Source organism: Suricata suricatta, chromosome 10 (genome assembly GCF_006229205.1).
Source record: "Suricata suricatta isolate VVHF042 chromosome 10, meerkat_22Aug2017_6uvM2_HiC, whole genome shotgun sequence".
Taxonomy (NCBI): Eukaryota; Metazoa; Chordata; class Mammalia; order Carnivora; family Herpestidae; genus Suricata; species Suricata suricatta.
The window spans coordinates 65,078,922-65,085,000 of NC_043709.1; positions in this window are offsets into that span (position 1 = coordinate 65,078,922).

Genomic DNA, 6,079 nt, shown 5'->3' on the forward strand with positions numbered 1-6,079 from the left:
TGTCATTTGCAACTATCTTTTCCCATTCTGTCGGTTGCCTATTAGTTTTCTTGATTGTTTCCTTTGCCTTGCAGAAGCTTTTTATCTTGATGAAGTCCCAAGGGTTCAGTTTTGCTTTAATTTCCCTTGCCTTTGAGGATGTGTCAAGTAGGAGATTGCTGCGGTGGAGGTCTAGGAGGTTTTTCCCTACTTTCTCCTCTAGGGTTTTGATGGTTTCCTTCTATTATAATTTTATATTGGTTCTTTTGAAGTAACATGAGGCAAGTCTCTTTCATACTTGTCTCATTTATCTTTTCTGAACAGCTTTTTTGAGATATGATTTACATAACAAAATTCACTCATTTTAAGTGTATATTCTGTGATTTTTAGTACATTTACAGAACTGTGCAATCATCGTCACAATCCAATTTTAGAATATTTTTATAACCCTCAAAGATCCCTTGTACTTATCTGCATCCACAGACCCAGGCACCCCCAGATCCAGATTTGCCTTTTCTGGACATTTCATTTAAATGGAACTGTACAATCTGTGGTCTTTTATGTCTGGCTTATTTCACTTAGCATATGTTTTTGAGGTTTATCTATGTGGTAGTGATGTGGTATGGAGTGTTGGGGTTTGGAGCCGATGGCCAAGAAAGAATTCTTGAGACATCCTTGAGGTAAAAAGGTGGTTTTATTAAAGCATGGGGACAGGACTCATGAGCAGAAAGAGCTGCATTGGGGTTGTGAAACGTGACTGACTATATACCTTTAGGTTGGGAGGGCTTTAGGGATAGTATATGACTAACATATTTCGGAAACAAGGTTTCCAGGAGCTGCTGTTAGGCAAAGGTCCCTTATTACGGTTTAGTAAAAACTCAGTCATGAGACCCTTCAGGTGTGTATCAGTGAGCCATAAATTCTGGAGTATAATTGCCAACCTATATCTTGTTGGGTAGAGATAAAGGATGTTTCCAAAGGAATTTTTATATGTCAAAGCAGACTTACAGGATCCTGGAGGTTGAGATAATATTAAGTGAAGATTCCCTTTTGCTCTTTGAGCAAAGTGTCATTATTGAGGCAGCTGAGCTCCCAGAGGAAGGTCACTCTGCCTGTTTCAAGGACTTGTCAATGGACTGTAGGCTGTAAGGAAATTTAATTTTTTCTTCTTCTGCCTTTGTTTCCACATCAGTAGCATATATCAGTACTTCTTTCTAGTCCTCATATGGTTACTATTTCCATGGTGTATCATTCTCCATTTTTTAACGTTCTATCGAGTTGTGTCTTTTAATATGAAGTGTTTCTTTTATAGATAAACTATAGCTGGACCTGGTTTTTTAAACCAGTCTGGCCATATCTGACTTTTGATTGCACAGTTTAATCAATTTACATTTAATATAATTTTCAATATAGTTAGACTTAAGTCTGCCATTTTGCTATTTGTTTTCCATTTCTCATGGCTTTTTTTGTTCCTGTGTTCTTCATTTACCACCTTCTTTTGTATTAAGTGCTCCACATTATTTTTTTGTTGTTGAGTTTTCTAACTCATTTTTTGAGTTAGTTTCTTAGTTATTGGTCTAGGATAGTCATTCTCAAAAGAAAAGAATTCTTCCCCCAAGAAAACATTTGACAATGTCTGGAGACATTTTTATTTGTTACAATTAAAGGAGTCTTACTGATATCTCTTGGACAAAGGCAAGGGTTGCTGCTAAGCATCCTGCTACTATAGGACAGCTGTCCACACAAAAGGGATTTTTCAGCCCAAAGTGTCAATAGTACTGAGATTGAGAAATGCTGCTCTAAGAATTACGGTATTAATCTTAATTTTAACTGTCCACTTCAGAGTAGTCTAAATTCTAGTGAAATTTAGAAGCTTTGTTCCAATGTCTCAATTTCTTCCCTCCCCATTGTGCTATTATTATCATGTAATATCTATATTTGTTGTGATCTAAAATACAGTATTATAGTTACTGTTTTACAAAATCTTGTTTTTAAATAAGTTAAGAGAAGAAAGAAGGGATTACAATTATAGTCTTTTATATTAACTAATATATTTATCATTGTGAAAAAATTCAATTGAGTAAATTGGAAAATCTAATTGGCTTTATTAAATGAGTCATGAATCGGGCAGCATTCCGCCTCGCAAGTAGAGGGGAGTTCCACTGAACTAAACAAAAGAAATGTTTATTTAAAGGCAGAGAGAAGGCCTAAAAAGAAAAAAACAAGGAAAGAAAGTTATTAGTAAGGAATGAACTGTTGAGATAAGATTGTCCTGAAGGGAAGGGAAGGGGTCTAACAGTGAATGTCCTAGTATTGATAAGGAAATTCCATGTTGACTGGTTACATTCCTTGGGGGTGTGGGATGAGGGTTGAAACTGCAATCAGATTAGGTATTAAGTCTTGGTTTACTGACCTGGTGCTTTAACCTAAGTCACTTTATTTTAGGTCTATGGTTTTCTTTTTAACATTTTAATACTCTTCATTTTATCCTGTAGGTTTGAGTCACCATCTGGTGCTAGTTCCTTGCTCCAATGTAGTGCTCTACTTCCTCATATTCTCTTTGTACTATTACTGTCATAATTCATCCTTATATGTGACAAGATCAACAATATAACTTTATAATTAGTATTTTATGCCATGGCCTTTTAAATTAGTTTTAAAACCAAAAGGGAAAGATATTGTATATTGGCTTTTGTAATTACTTATTGCCATTAAAACTACAGGCCCAAAATGACATCATTTAGGCCAAGTCACCAAACCAAGCCTTGATATGTAACTTAATTACAATTTCAACCTCCCTCAGAAATTTAAGTCTTAAGGGTCAATAAGGAATTTTCTGATCAGCACCAATCTGTCACGTGGACCCTCTCTATCCCTCAGAGGAGAATGAGGTAATCTACATGATAAAACGTCTATTCCTTCCACTCTTGGAAAGCAACCTTGCCTGGGACAATGCCTTTATTTTGCCAATAACTTTCTTGCCCCGCCCTCCTGCTTATAAAAACCTACCATTTAATACAACTCCTTTGGAGCTCCCCTCTACTTCCTGCCTGATTCATGAATCATTTAATAAAGCCAATTCTATCTTCAAATTTATGCAGTTGAATTTTGTTTTTTAAACACTGTGTAATTCCCTTTATTGGTGTTCTTTACTTCTTTGTGTGGACTTGAGTTACCATATTCTATCACTTTCTTCTTATTCAAAGAACTTGCTTTCGTACTTCTTGTAAAGCAGGTCTGATAGCAATAAATCTCTTCTTAGCTGTTGTTAATCTGGAAATGTCTTTATTTTACCTTAATTTTTTTCCGATTTTTTGTATTGTGGTGTAATACCCAAGATTTCTTTATTGTCCCCAAAAACCGGAAACCGCCAGGGAGAGCAAAGGGCTTTATTACGGGTTTAGGCTCGCCGTGGCCTAAACTCGGGCTCACAGACTTTCCCGGCGTGGTGGATCCAGGCTGAGAGCCCTGAACAAAGGTGGGGCAGGGCTTTTATGAGTTTGGGAAGGGGGAGTTACAGGAAATTGTGACACAGGTATAGTGATCCAATCATTATTATCCAACAGGTTTATCCAATTACTATATTTAGAGTGTTAACCAATTAGAGTAGACCCAGGACCCTCAGTAGGGTGTAACTAGCCTTAAGCAATAAGTGATTACCTATAGCTTCTATTTCTAGGCCTGCCCTTAGGAATGTTAAGGGTATTACAAGGTGGTCCCTCTTGCCTTGGACAATGTGTGCCCTTCTGTTGTCTCAAACCTGTGTCCTTACAGTGGTAAAATGCATATAACATAAAATTTGCCATCTTAACCATTTTTAAGAATGTTAAGAATACCACTGTTCAGTGGTATTAAATTAAGTACATCTATAATATTTTGCAACCATCACCGCCATCCACCTCCAGAACTCTTTTAATCTTTAAAACTGAAACTTTATACCTATGAAACAATTAAGTCCCCATTCCTCCCTTTCCTCAGCCCTGGGCAACCTCCATTCTACATTTTGTCGCTGTACTTTTGATTACTCTAAGTACCTCAGATACGAGGAATCATATAGTATTTTTCTTTTTGTGACTGGTTTATTTCATTTAGTATCATGTCTTCAAGGTTCATACATGTTCTATCATATTGTAGAATTTCCTTCCTTTTTAAGACTAGATAATAATCCATTGTATGTATGTACTGCACTTTGCTTATCCATTTATCTCTCAGTGAACACTTGGGTTGCTTCCCTGTCTTAGCTATTATGGATAATACTGCTGTGACTATGAAATATCTCCTTGAAACACTTTTTAATTCTTTTGGCTCATATGATAATCCTTTATTTTAATATTTGAGGAACCACCATACTGTTTTCCACAGTGACTACACCAGTTTACATTTCCACCAACAGTGTACAAGACAGTTACTTTGTATCCTTGCCAATGCTTATTATTTTCTCAGTTGTTTTGATAGTAGCCATTTTAATGGGTGTAAGGCTGTATCCAATTGTGGTTTTACTTTGCATTTACCTAATGATTAGTGATATTGAGCATCTTTTCATGTGTTTATTGGTCAATTGTAAATCTTTGGAGAAATATTTATTCTTTGCCCATTTTTGAATTGGGTTGTGTAAGAGTCACCTTGGGAGTCACCTTGGGATGGCGACCGAGCAAGCGTCCATTTCTGTGGGGGCTGGAGGAGAACACCGTGCACAGACGACCCCAACCCCTCACCTGCAGACCTGGAATGTCCTGCCCCATTTGGAAACAGCCCATCATGAAGCTCCAGTTTTCCCCCACCCCAAGGAGGCAGGCAACCTATCCTGTCCCGCCGTTACCCTAAAATGCCCTTACTTGGTAATCTGCCCCCCAAGACCAAACCCGGAACCCCTTCACCCTTAAAACCCTGACCCTCTCAAACCTGGCCCGACTTCCCTGACTCAGCCCGGTACTCGAGTCACAGAACATTGCCCGGGGATTGCGGACCCCAAATAAAGGCTTTTTTGGCTCCATAACTTGGCTTCCCTCTTTCCTCTTGTCTCTGGTCTCTGCTTCCATCTATTAAATCTTACAGGTTGCTTCCTTTTTTTTTTTCTTTTTTGTTACAAAGTTTTAGGAGTTCCACACATCCTGGTTATTAATCAATTATCAGATTTGCAAATATTTTCTCCCATTCTGTGGGTTGCCTTTTTACTCTGTCAATAATGTCTTTTGGTGCATAACATTTTTAAGTTTTCATGAAGTCTATTTTGTTATTTTTTTCTTTTGTTCACCTGTGTCTTTGGGATTTTATCCAATAATTTTCAAGTCAATGTTATAAAGCTTTTGCCTAGTTTTCATCTAAGAATTTTACAGTTTTAGGTCTTACATTTATGTCTTTGAGCCATTTTGAATTCATTTATGCACATGGCATTAGGTAAGAGTCCAACTTCATTCTCTGGTATAGGGATAATCAGTTTTTCCAGCACATTTGTTGAAAAGACTGTCCCTTCTCCATTGAATGGTATCAGCATACTTGTCAAAAACCATTTGACCATATACATGAGAGTTTGTTTCTATTTTATTCCATTGGTTTATATGTCTGTCTTTATGCCAGTGGCACACTGTTTTGATTTCTGTAGCTTTATAGTAAGTTTTGAAATCAGTGAGTCTGAATTCTCCACATTTGCTCTTCTTCAAGATTTTTCTAGCTATTTTAGGTTCTTTGAGATTTCATTTGAATTTTAGGATACATTTCTCTTCTTCTGCAAATAACATAATTGGGATTTTGGTAGAGACTGCATAAATCTACAGATCATTTGGGTGGTACTGTCATCTTACCAATATCAAGTTTTTGAATATAAGAACATGAGACATGTTTCCATTTATTTATGTTGTATTTAATTTCCTTGAGCAATGCTTTGTAGTTTTCAGTGTATAAATCTTGGTTAAGTTCATTCCTAAGTTTTTTTTTTTTTGGATGCTATTGTAAATGGAATTGTTTCTTAATTTCCCTTTTCAGATTATTCATTGTCAGTGTATAGCAATCAACTGGTTTCTGTATATTGACTTTACCCTGCTACTTTGCTGAATTCATTATTAGTTCTAACAACCTTTTGTGTGGAATCTTTAGGGTTTCT